This window comes from Schistocerca gregaria, chromosome 2, assembly GCF_023897955.1.
Source record: "Schistocerca gregaria isolate iqSchGreg1 chromosome 2, iqSchGreg1.2, whole genome shotgun sequence".
NCBI classification, from domain to species: Eukaryota; Metazoa; Arthropoda; class Insecta; order Orthoptera; family Acrididae; genus Schistocerca; species Schistocerca gregaria.
This window is the reverse complement of record NC_064921.1, coordinates 1,016,440,108-1,016,449,646: the sequence shown is the minus strand read 5'-3', so window position 1 is coordinate 1,016,449,646 and position 9,539 is coordinate 1,016,440,108. Positions and strand designations below refer to the sequence as shown.

General features: G+C 51.8%; 29 non-coding genes across 29 annotated transcripts; 9 read left to right on the top strand and 20 right to left on the bottom strand.

The window, feature by feature from the left end:
- Window positions 1–120: 120 nt before the first annotated feature.
- Window positions 121–193, bottom strand: Trnav-aac (transfer RNA valine (anticodon AAC)). The gene has a single exon. It is a non-coding gene; the product is annotated as a tRNA-Val (tRNA).
- Window positions 194–351: 158 nt separating this feature from the next.
- Window positions 352–424, bottom strand: Trnav-cac (transfer RNA valine (anticodon CAC)). The gene has a single exon. It is a non-coding gene; the product is annotated as a tRNA-Val (tRNA).
- A 412-nt stretch (window positions 425–836) lies between these two features.
- On the top strand, window positions 837–909 carry Trnap-ugg (transfer RNA proline (anticodon UGG)). Its single transcript has one exon. It is a non-coding gene; the product is annotated as a tRNA-Pro (tRNA).
- A 192-nt stretch (window positions 910–1,101) lies between these two features.
- On the bottom strand, window positions 1,102–1,174 carry Trnav-aac (transfer RNA valine (anticodon AAC)). The gene has a single exon. It is a non-coding gene; the product is annotated as a tRNA-Val (tRNA).
- A 158-nt stretch (window positions 1,175–1,332) lies between these two features.
- On the bottom strand, window positions 1,333–1,405 carry Trnav-cac (transfer RNA valine (anticodon CAC)). Its single transcript has one exon. It is a non-coding gene; the product is annotated as a tRNA-Val (tRNA).
- Window positions 1,406–1,817: 412 nt separating this feature from the next.
- On the top strand, window positions 1,818–1,889 carry Trnap-ugg (transfer RNA proline (anticodon UGG)). Its single transcript has one exon. It is a non-coding gene; the product is annotated as a tRNA-Pro (tRNA).
- A 193-nt stretch (window positions 1,890–2,082) lies between these two features.
- On the bottom strand, window positions 2,083–2,155 carry Trnav-aac (transfer RNA valine (anticodon AAC)). The gene has a single exon. It is a non-coding gene; the product is annotated as a tRNA-Val (tRNA).
- Window positions 2,156–2,313: 158 nt separating this feature from the next.
- Trnav-cac (transfer RNA valine (anticodon CAC)) lies at window positions 2,314–2,386 on the bottom strand. Its single transcript has one exon. It is a non-coding gene; the product is annotated as a tRNA-Val (tRNA).
- A 412-nt stretch (window positions 2,387–2,798) lies between these two features.
- Trnap-ugg (transfer RNA proline (anticodon UGG)) lies at window positions 2,799–2,870 on the top strand. Its single transcript has one exon. It is a non-coding gene; the product is annotated as a tRNA-Pro (tRNA).
- Window positions 2,871–3,063: 193 nt separating this feature from the next.
- On the bottom strand, window positions 3,064–3,136 carry Trnav-aac (transfer RNA valine (anticodon AAC)). The gene has a single exon. It is a non-coding gene; the product is annotated as a tRNA-Val (tRNA).
- Window positions 3,137–3,294: 158 nt separating this feature from the next.
- Window positions 3,295–3,367, bottom strand: Trnav-cac (transfer RNA valine (anticodon CAC)). Its single transcript has one exon. It is a non-coding gene; the product is annotated as a tRNA-Val (tRNA).
- Window positions 3,368–3,779: 412 nt separating this feature from the next.
- Window positions 3,780–3,851, top strand: Trnap-ugg (transfer RNA proline (anticodon UGG)). The gene has a single exon. It is a non-coding gene; the product is annotated as a tRNA-Pro (tRNA).
- A 193-nt stretch (window positions 3,852–4,044) lies between these two features.
- Trnav-aac (transfer RNA valine (anticodon AAC)) lies at window positions 4,045–4,117 on the bottom strand. Its single transcript has one exon. It is a non-coding gene; the product is annotated as a tRNA-Val (tRNA).
- Window positions 4,118–4,275: 158 nt separating this feature from the next.
- On the bottom strand, window positions 4,276–4,348 carry Trnav-cac (transfer RNA valine (anticodon CAC)). The gene has a single exon. It is a non-coding gene; the product is annotated as a tRNA-Val (tRNA).
- A 412-nt stretch (window positions 4,349–4,760) lies between these two features.
- Window positions 4,761–4,832, top strand: Trnap-ugg (transfer RNA proline (anticodon UGG)). Its single transcript has one exon. It is a non-coding gene; the product is annotated as a tRNA-Pro (tRNA).
- Window positions 4,833–5,025: 193 nt separating this feature from the next.
- On the bottom strand, window positions 5,026–5,098 carry Trnav-aac (transfer RNA valine (anticodon AAC)). Its single transcript has one exon. It is a non-coding gene; the product is annotated as a tRNA-Val (tRNA).
- Window positions 5,099–5,256: 158 nt separating this feature from the next.
- On the bottom strand, window positions 5,257–5,329 carry Trnav-cac (transfer RNA valine (anticodon CAC)). The gene has a single exon. It is a non-coding gene; the product is annotated as a tRNA-Val (tRNA).
- A 306-nt stretch (window positions 5,330–5,635) lies between these two features.
- Window positions 5,636–5,708, bottom strand: Trnav-aac (transfer RNA valine (anticodon AAC)). Its single transcript has one exon. It is a non-coding gene; the product is annotated as a tRNA-Val (tRNA).
- A 158-nt stretch (window positions 5,709–5,866) lies between these two features.
- Trnav-cac (transfer RNA valine (anticodon CAC)) lies at window positions 5,867–5,939 on the bottom strand. The gene has a single exon. It is a non-coding gene; the product is annotated as a tRNA-Val (tRNA).
- A 412-nt stretch (window positions 5,940–6,351) lies between these two features.
- Trnap-ugg (transfer RNA proline (anticodon UGG)) lies at window positions 6,352–6,424 on the top strand. Its single transcript has one exon. It is a non-coding gene; the product is annotated as a tRNA-Pro (tRNA).
- Window positions 6,425–6,616: 192 nt separating this feature from the next.
- Trnav-aac (transfer RNA valine (anticodon AAC)) lies at window positions 6,617–6,689 on the bottom strand. The gene has a single exon. It is a non-coding gene; the product is annotated as a tRNA-Val (tRNA).
- Window positions 6,690–6,847: 158 nt separating this feature from the next.
- Window positions 6,848–6,920, bottom strand: Trnav-cac (transfer RNA valine (anticodon CAC)). The gene has a single exon. It is a non-coding gene; the product is annotated as a tRNA-Val (tRNA).
- A 412-nt stretch (window positions 6,921–7,332) lies between these two features.
- On the top strand, window positions 7,333–7,404 carry Trnap-ugg (transfer RNA proline (anticodon UGG)). Its single transcript has one exon. It is a non-coding gene; the product is annotated as a tRNA-Pro (tRNA).
- A 193-nt stretch (window positions 7,405–7,597) lies between these two features.
- Trnav-aac (transfer RNA valine (anticodon AAC)) lies at window positions 7,598–7,670 on the bottom strand. Its single transcript has one exon. It is a non-coding gene; the product is annotated as a tRNA-Val (tRNA).
- A 158-nt stretch (window positions 7,671–7,828) lies between these two features.
- Trnav-cac (transfer RNA valine (anticodon CAC)) lies at window positions 7,829–7,901 on the bottom strand. The gene has a single exon. It is a non-coding gene; the product is annotated as a tRNA-Val (tRNA).
- Window positions 7,902–8,313: 412 nt separating this feature from the next.
- Window positions 8,314–8,386, top strand: Trnap-ugg (transfer RNA proline (anticodon UGG)). Its single transcript has one exon. It is a non-coding gene; the product is annotated as a tRNA-Pro (tRNA).
- A 192-nt stretch (window positions 8,387–8,578) lies between these two features.
- On the bottom strand, window positions 8,579–8,651 carry Trnav-aac (transfer RNA valine (anticodon AAC)). The gene has a single exon. It is a non-coding gene; the product is annotated as a tRNA-Val (tRNA).
- A 158-nt stretch (window positions 8,652–8,809) lies between these two features.
- Window positions 8,810–8,882, bottom strand: Trnav-cac (transfer RNA valine (anticodon CAC)). Its single transcript has one exon. It is a non-coding gene; the product is annotated as a tRNA-Val (tRNA).
- Window positions 8,883–9,294: 412 nt separating this feature from the next.
- On the top strand, window positions 9,295–9,366 carry Trnap-ugg (transfer RNA proline (anticodon UGG)). Its single transcript has one exon. It is a non-coding gene; the product is annotated as a tRNA-Pro (tRNA).
- Window positions 9,367–9,539: the final 173 nt, after the last annotated feature.

Here is a 9,539-nt window from a genome sequence, read left to right as displayed (position 1 = left end):
ATTTCATATTTGATGTGAGCAATTGACACTGATCTGACGTGTGAAGGCGATTACGAAGGTTTTTGGGTACAGATGGTAGCAGATGCATGTTAGTATGTCTTGTTTTTAATGATAAAATAGTGTTTCCGCCCGGGATCGACACGGGGACCTTCTGCGTGTTAGGCAGACGTGATAACCGCTACACCACGGAAACTACTTGTGTGCGCCTTACATTAGAGACAACTCGTGCTGGTGTTGTCATCGTTACTAAGAAATTAAATAAATGCGCTACTTGCAGAACAAAGGTACATGCAGAAGATCCTCACATGTCGTGGCTCACTGGAGTACAATACGACATAGGCAGGAAAATACTGTTCCCGCCCGGGATCGAACCGGGGACCTTCTGCGTGTGAAGCAGACGTGATAACCGCTACACTACGGAAACTGCGAACGGGAGGAGTCCATCTCCGTTCACTCGCAATTACCTCAGCCTCTCTCCCGTCCGTGAATGCACACGCGACAGTTCTTTTGACAGCCTGGAAACCATCACAGCCAAGGGCTCAAGAAGTCTTCGGGGTGCTCGAGAAGGTGTCTGCCGTAGCACCCCTAACGAAATAGCGGCGTTTCCCGCAGTCGTGATTGCAAATCATAGCAGCAAAAGCAATCACTTTCTTAGCAGCAGGGAGTGCGAGCCCAGCGGCAGCTCTACATGAAGGTACCAATAGCCCAGGAAGGCCGCCGACCGCGGGAATTCGCGCCGCCCCCATCCCGCCAGCCTACACGAGACTTTCCAGAGCACCCTGGACCACATCGAGGGACCCAGTGCACTGAAATAATAGTCATCTGCCACGTCAGATGGCTCGTTGGTCTAGGGGTATGATTCCTGCTTTGGGTGCAGGAGGTCCCGGGTTCAAATCCCGGACGAGCACTAGCGTTTTGTGCAAACTGGTCGCACGTGAGTGGCTGAGTCGACGCAAAATGCTCGGCGTCAGTATCAAATGAATTTCATATTTGATGTGAGCAATTGACACTGATCTGACGTGTGAAGGCGATTACGAAGGTTTTTGGGTACAGATGGTAGCAGATGCATGTTAGTATGTCTTGTTTTTAATGATAAAAAAGTGTTTCCGCCCGGGATCGACACGGGGACCTTCTGCGTGTTAGGCAGACGTGATAACCGCTACACCACGGAAACTACTTGTGTGCGCCTTACATTAGAGACAACTCGTGCTGGTGTTGTCATCGTTACTAAGAAATTAAATAAATGCGCTACTTGCAGAACAAAGGTACATGCAGAAGATCCTCACATGTCGTGGCTCACTGGAGTACAATACGACATAGGCAGGAAAATACTGTTCCCGCCCGGGATCGAACCGGGGACCTTCTACGTGTGAAGCAGACGTGATAACCGCTACACTACGGAAACTGCGAACGGGAGGAGTCCATCTCCGTTCACTCGCAATTACCTCAGCCTCTCTCCCGTCCGTGAATGCACACGCGACAGTTCTTTTGACAGCCTGGAAACCATCACAGCCAAGGGCTCAAGAAGTCTTCGGGGTGCTCGAGAAGGTGTCTGCCGTAGCACCCCTAACGAAATAGCGGCGTTTCCCGCAGTCGTGATTGCAAATCATAGCAGCAAAAGCAATCACTTTCTTAGCAGCAGGGAGTGCGAGCCCAGCGGCAGCTCTACATGAAGGTACCAATAGCCCAGGAAGGCCGCCGACCGCGGGAATTCGCGCCGCCCCCATCCCGCCAGCCTACACGAGACTTTCCAGAGCACCCTGGACCACATCGAGGGACCCAGTGCACTGAAATAATAGTCATCTGCCACGTCAGATGGCTCGTTGGTCTAGGGGTATGATTCCTGCTTTGGGTGCAGGAGGTCCCGGGTTCAAATCCCGGACGAGCCCTAGCGTTTTGTGCAAACTGGTCGCACGTGAGTGGCTGAGTCGACGCAAAATGCTCGGCGTCAGTATCAAATGAATTTCATATTTGATGTGAGCAATTGACACTGATCTGACGTGTGAAGGCGATTACGAAGGTTTTTGGGTACAGATGGTAGCAGATGCATGTTAGTATGTCTTGTTTTTAATGATAAAATAGTGTTTCCGCCCGGGATCGACACGGGGACCTTCTGCGTGTTAGGCAGACGTGATAACCGCTACACCACGGAAACTACTTGTGTGCGCCTTACATTAGAGACAACTCGTGCTGGTGTTGTCATCGTTACTAAGAAATTAAATAAATGCGCTACTTGCAGAACAAAGGTACATGCAGAAGATCCTCACATGTCGTGGCTCACTGGAGTACAATACGACATAGGCAGGAAAATACTGTTCCCGCCCGGGATCGAACCGGGGACCTTCTGCGTGTGAAGCAGACGTGATAACCGCTACACTACGGAAACTGCGAACGGGAGGAGTCCATCTCCGTTCACTCGCAATTACCTCAGCCTCTCTCCCGTCCGTGAATGCACACGCGACAGTTCTTTTGACAGCCTGGAAACCATCACAGCCAAGGGCTCAAGAAGTCTTCGGGGTGCTCGAGAAGGTGTCTGCCGTAGCACCCCTAACGAAATAGCGGCGTTTCCCGCAGTCGTGATTGCAAATCATAGCAGCAAAAGCAATCACTTTCTTAGCAGCAGGGAGTGCGAGCCCAGCGGCAGCTCTACATGAAGGTACCAATAGCCCAGGAAGGCCGCCGACCGCGGGAATTCGCGCCGCCCCCATCCCGCCAGCCTACACGAGACTTTCCAGAGCACCCTGGACCACATCGAGGGACCCAGTGCACTGAAATAATAGTCATCTGCCACGTCAGATGGCTCGTTGGTCTAGGGGTATGATTCCTGCTTTGGGTGCAGGAGGTCCCGGGTTCAAATCCCGGACGAGCCCTTGCGTTTTGTGCAAACTGGTCGCACGTGAGTGGCTGAGTCGACGCAAAATGCTCGGCGTCAGTATCAAATGAATTTCATATTTGATGTGAGCAATTGACACTGATCTGACGTGTGAAGGCGATTACGAAGGTTTTTGGGTACAGATGGTAGCAGATGCATGTTAGTATGTCTTGTTTTTAATGATAAAAAAGTGTTTCCGCCCGGGATCGACACGGGGACCTTCTGCGTGTTAGGCAGACGTGATAACCGCTACACCACGGAAACTACTTGTGTGCGCCTTACATTAGAGACAACTCGTGCTGGTGTTGTCATCGTTACTAAGAAATTAAATAAATGCGCTACTTGCAGAACAAAGGTACATGCAGAAGATCCTCACATGTCGTGGCTCACTGGAGTACAATACGACATAGGCAGGAAAATACTGTTCCCGCCCGGGATCGAACCGGGGACCTTCTACGTGTGAAGCAGACGTGATAACCGCTACACTACGGAAACTGCGAACGGGAGGAGTCCATCTCCGTTCACTCGCAATTACCTCAGCCTCTCTCCCGTCCGTGAATGCACACGCGACAGTTCTTTTGACAGCCTGGAAACCATCACAGCCAAGGGCTCAAGAAGTCTTCGGGGTGCTCGAGAAGGTGTCTGCCGTAGCACCCCTAACGAAATAGCGGCGTTTCCCGCAGTCGTGATTGCAAATCATAGCAGCAAAAGCAATCACTTTCTTAGCAGCAGGGAGTGCGAGCCCAGCGGCAGCTCTACATGAAGGTACCAATAGCCCAGGAAGGCCGCCGACCGCGGGAATTCGCGCCGCCCCCATCCCGCCAGCCTACACGAGACTTTCCAGAGCACCCTGGACCACATCGAGGGACCCAGTGCACTGAAATAATAGTCATCTGCCACGTCAGATGGCTCGTTGGTCTAGGGGTATGATTCCTGCTTTGGGTGCAGGAGGTCCCGGGTTCAAATCCCGGACGAGCCCTAGCGTTTTGTGCAAACTGGTCGCACGTGAGTGGCTGAGTCGACGCAAAATGCTCGGCGTCAGTATCAAATGAATTTCATATTTGATGTGAGCAATTGACACTGATCTGACGTGTGAAGGCGATTACGAAGGTTTTTGGGTACAGATGGTAGCAGATGCATGTTAGTATGTCTTGTTTTTAATGATAAAAAAGTGTTTCCGCCCGGGATCGACACGGGGACCTTCTGCGTGTTAGGCAGACGTGATAACCGCTACACCACGGAAACTACTTGTGTGCGCCTTACATTAGAGACAACTCGTGCTGGTGTTGTCATCGTTACTAAGAAATTAAATAAATGCGCTACTTGCAGAACAAAGGTACATGCAGAAGATCCTCACATGTCGTGGCTCACTGGAGTACAATACGACATAGGCAGGAAAATACTGTTCCCGCCCGGGATCGAACCGGGGACCTTCTGCGTGTGAAGCAGACGTGATAACCGCTACACTACGGAAACTGCGAACGGGAGGAGTCCATCTCCGTTCACTCGCAATTACCTCAGCCTCTCTCCCGTCCGTGAATGCACACGCGACAGTTCTTTTGACAGCCTGGAAACCATCACAGCCAAGGGCTCAAGAAGTCTTCGGGGTGCTCGAGAAGGTGTCTGCCGTAGCACCCCTAACGAAATAGCGGCGTTTCCCGCAGTCGTGATTGCAAATCATAGCAGCAAAAGCAATCACTTTCTTAGCAGCAGGGAGTGCGAGCCCAGCGGCAGCTCTACATGAAGGTACCAATAGCCCAGGAAGGCCGCCGACCGCGGGAATTCGCGCCGCCCCCATCCCGCCAGCCTACACGAGACTTTCCAGAGCACCCTGGACCACATCGAGGGTCCCAGTGCACTGAAATAATAGTCATTTGCCACGTCAGATGGCTCGTTGGTCTAGGGGTATGATTCCTGCTTTGGGTGCAGGAGGTCCCGGGTTCAAATCCCGGATGAGCCCTAGCGTTCTGTGCAAACTGGTCGCACGTGAGTGGCTGAGTCGACGCAAAATGCTCGGCGTCAGTATCAAATGAAATTCATATTTGATGTGAGCAATTGACACTGATCTGACGTGTGAAGGCGATTACGAAGGTTTTTGGGTACAGATGGTAGCAGATGCATGTTAGTATGTCTTGTTTTTAATGATAAAAAAGTGTTTCCGCCCGGGATCGACACGGGGACCTTCTGCGTGTTAGGCAGACGTGATAACCGCTACACCACGGAAACTACTTGTGTGCGCCTTACATTAGAGACAACTCGTGCTGGTGTTGTCATCGTTACTAAGAAATTAAATAAATGCGCTACTTGCAGAACAAAGGTACATGCAGAAGATCCTCACATGTCGTGGCTCACTGGAGTACAATACGACATAGGCAGGAAAATACTGTTCCCGCCCGGGATCGAACCGGGGACCTTCTGCGTGTGAAGCAGACGTGATAACCGCTACACTACGGAAACTGCGAACGGGAGGAGTCCATCTCCGTTCACTCGCAATTACCTCAGCCTCTCTCCCGTCCGTGAATGCACACGCGACAGTTCTTTTGACAGCCTGGAAACCATCACAGCCAAGGGCTCAAGAAGTCTTCGGGGTGCTCGAGAAGGTGTCTGCCGTAGCACCCCTAACGAAATAGCGGCGTTTCCCGCAGTCGTGATTGCAAATCATAGCAGCAAAAGCAATCACTTTCTTAGCAGCAGGGAGTGCGAGCCCAGCGGCAGCTGGTAGCAGATGCATGTTAGTATGTCTTGTTTTTAATGATAAAAAAGTGTTTCCGCCCGGGATCGACACGGGGACCTTCTGCGTGTTAGGCAGACGTGATAACCGCTACACCACGGAAACTACTTGTGTGCGCCTTACATTAGAGACAACTCGTGCTGGTGTTGTCATCGTTACTAAGAAATTAAATAAATGCGCTACTTGCAGAACAAAGGTACATGCAGAAGATCCTCACATGTCGTGGCTCACTGGAGTACAATACGACATAGGCAGGAAAATACTGTTCCCGCCCGGGATCGAACCGGGGACCTTCTGCGTGTGAAGCAGACGTGATAACCGCTACACTACGGAAACTGCGAACGGGAGGAGTCCATCTCCGTTCACTCGCAATTACCTCAGCCTCTCTCCCGTCCGTGAATGCACACGCGACAGTTCTTTTGACAGCCTGGAAACCATCACAGCCAAGGGCTCAAGAAGTCTTCGGGGTGCTCGAGAAGGTGTCTGCCGTAGCACCCCTAACGAAATAGCGGCGTTTCCCGCAGTCGTGATTGCAAATCATAGCAGCAAAAGCAATCACTTTCTTAGCAGCAGGGAGTGCGAGCCCAGCGGCAGCTCTACATGAAGGTACCAATAGCCCAGGAAGGCCGCCGACCGCGGGAATTCGCGCCGCCCCCATCCCGCCAGCCTACACGAGACTTTCCAGAGCACCCTGGACCACATCGAGGGACCCAGTGCACTGAAATAATAGTCATCTGCCACGTCAGATGGCTCGTTGGTCTAGGGGTATGATTCCTGCTTTGGGTGCAGGAGGTCCCGGGTTCAAATCCCGGACGAGCACTAGCGTTTTGTGCAAACTGGTCGCACGTGAGTGGCTGAGTCGACGCAAAATGCTCGGCGTCAGTATCAAATGAATTTCATATTTGATGTGAGCAATTGACACTGATCTGACGTGTGAAGGCGATTACGAAGGTTTTTGGGTACAGATGGTAGCAGATGCATGTTAGTATGTCTTGTTTTTAATGATAAAAAAGTGTTTCCGCCCGGGATCGACACGGGGACCTTCTGCGTGTTAGGCAGACGTGATAACCGCTACACCACGGAAACTACTTGTGTGCGCCTTACATTAGAGACAACTCGTGCTGGTGTTGTCATCGTTACTAAGAAATTAAATAAATGCGCTACTTGCAGAACAAAGGTACATGCAGAAGATCCTCACATGTCGTGGCTCACTGGAGTACAATACGACATAGGCAGGAAAATACTGTTCCCGCCCGGGATCGAACCGGGGACCTTCTACGTGTGAAGCAGACGTGATAACCGCTACACTACGGAAACTGCGAACGGGAGGAGTCCATCTCCGTTCACTCGCAATTACCTCAGCCTCTCTCCCGTCCGTGAATGCACACGCGACAGTTCTTTTGACAGCCTGGAAACCATCACAGCCAAGGGCTCAAGAAGTCTTCGGGGTGCTCGAGAAGGTGTCTGCCGTAGCACCCCTAACGAAATAGCGGCGTTTCCCGCAGTCGTGATTGCAAATCATAGCAGCAAAAGCAATCACTTTCTTAGCAGCAGGGAGTGCGAGCCCAGCGGCAGCTCTACATGAAGGTACCAATAGCCCAGGAAGGCCGCCGACCGCGGGAATTCGCGCCGCCCCCATCCCGCCAGCCTACACGAGACTTTCCAGAGCACCCTGGACCACATCGAGGGACCCAGTGCACTGAAATAATAGTCATCTGCCACGTCAGATGGCTCGTTGGTCTAGGGGTATGATTCCTGCTTTGGGTGCAGGAGGTCCCGGGTTCAAATCCCGGACGAGCCCTAGCGTTTTGTGCAAACTGGTCGCACGTGAGTGGCTGAGTCGACGCAAAATGCTCGGCGTCAGTATCAAATGAATTTCATATTTGATGTGAGCAATTGACACTGATCTGACGTGTGAAGGCGATTACGAAGGTTTTTGGGTACAGATGGTAGCAGATGCATGTTAGTATGTCTTGTTTTTAATGATAAAATAGTGTTTCCGCCCGGGATCGACACGGGGACCTTCTGCGTGTTAGGCAGACGTGATAACCGCTACACCACGGAAACTACTTGTGTGCGCCTTACATTAGAGACAACTCGTGCTGGTGTTGTCATCGTTACTAAGAAATTAAATAAATGCGCTACTTGCAGAACAAAGGTACATGCAGAAGATCCTCACATGTCGTGGCTCACTGGAGTACAATACGACATAGGCAGGAAAATACTGTTCCCGCCCGGGATCGAACCGGGGACCTTCTGCGTGTGAAGCAGACGTGATAACCGCTACACTACGGAAACTGCGAACGGGAGGAGTCCATCTCCGTTCACTCGCAATTACCTCAGCCTCTCTCCCGTCCGTGAATGCACACGCGACAGTTCTTTTGACAGCCTGGAAACCATCACAGCCAAGGGCTCAAGAAGTCTTCGGGGTGCTCGAGAAGGTGTCTGCCGTAGCACCCCTAACGAAATAGCGGCGTTTCCCGCAGTCGTGATTGCAAATCATAGCAGCAAAAGCAATCACTTTCTTAGCAGCAGGGAGTGCGAGCCCAGCGGCAGCTCTACATGAAGGTACCAATAGCCCAGGAAGGCCGCCGACCGCGGGAATTCGCGCCGCCCCCATCCCGCCAGCCTACACGAGACTTTCCAGAGCACCCTGGACCACATCGAGGGACCCAGTGCACTGAAATAATAGTCATCTGCCACGTCAGATGGCTCGTTGGTCTAGGGGTATGATTCCTGCTTTGGGTGCAGGAGGTCCCGGGTTCAAATCCCGGACGAGCACTAGCGTTTTGTGCAAACTGGTCGCACGTGAGTGGCTGAGTCGACGCAAAATGCTCGGCGTCAGTATCAAATGAATTTCATATTTGATGTGAGCAATTGACACTGATCTGACGTGTGAAGGCGATTACGAAGGTTTTTGGGTACAGATGGTAGCAGATGCATGTTAGTATGTCTTGTTTTTAATGATAAAAAAGTGTTTCCGCCCGGGATCGACACGGGGACCTTCTGCGTGTTAGGCAGACGTGATAACCGCTACACCACGGAAACTACTTGTGTGCGCCTTACATTAGAGACAACTCGTGCTGGTGTTGTCATCGTTACTAAGAAATTAAATAAATGCGCTACTTGCAGAACAAAGGTACATGCAGAAGATCCTCACATGTCGTGGCTCACTGGAGTACAATACGACATAGGCAGGAAAATACTGTTCCCGCCCGGGATCGAACCGGGGACCTTCTACGTGTGAAGCAGACGTGATAACCGCTACACTACGGAAACTGCGAACGGGAGGAGTCCATCTCCGTTCACTCGCAATTACCTCAGCCTCTCTCCCGTCCGTGAATGCACACGCGACAGTTCTTTTGACAGCCTGGAAACCATCACAGCCAAGGGCTCAAGAAGTCTTCGGGGTGCTCGAGAAGGTGTCTGCCGTAGCACCCCTAACGAAATAGCGGCGTTTCCCGCAGTCGTGATTGCAAATCATAGCAGCAAAAGCAATCACTTTCTTAGCAGCAGGGAGTGCGAGCCCAGCGGCAGCTCTACATGAAGGTACCAATAGCCCAGGAAGGCCGCCGACCGCGGGAATTCGCGCCGCCCCCATCCCGCCAGCCTACACGAGACTTTCCAGAGCACCCTGGACCACATCGAGGGACCCAGTGCACTGAAATAATAGTCATCTGCCACGTCAGATGGCTCGTTGGTCTAGGGGTATGATTCCTGCTTTGGGTGCAGGAGGTCCCGGGTTCAAATCCCGGACGAGCCCTAGCGTTTTGTGCAAACTGGTCGCACGTGAGTGGCTGAGTCGACGCAAAATGCTCGGCGTCAGTATCAAATGAATTTCATATTTGATGTGAGCAATTGACACTGATCTGACGTGTGAAGGCGATTACGAAGGTTTTTGGGTACAGATGGTAGCAGATGCATGTTAGTATGTCT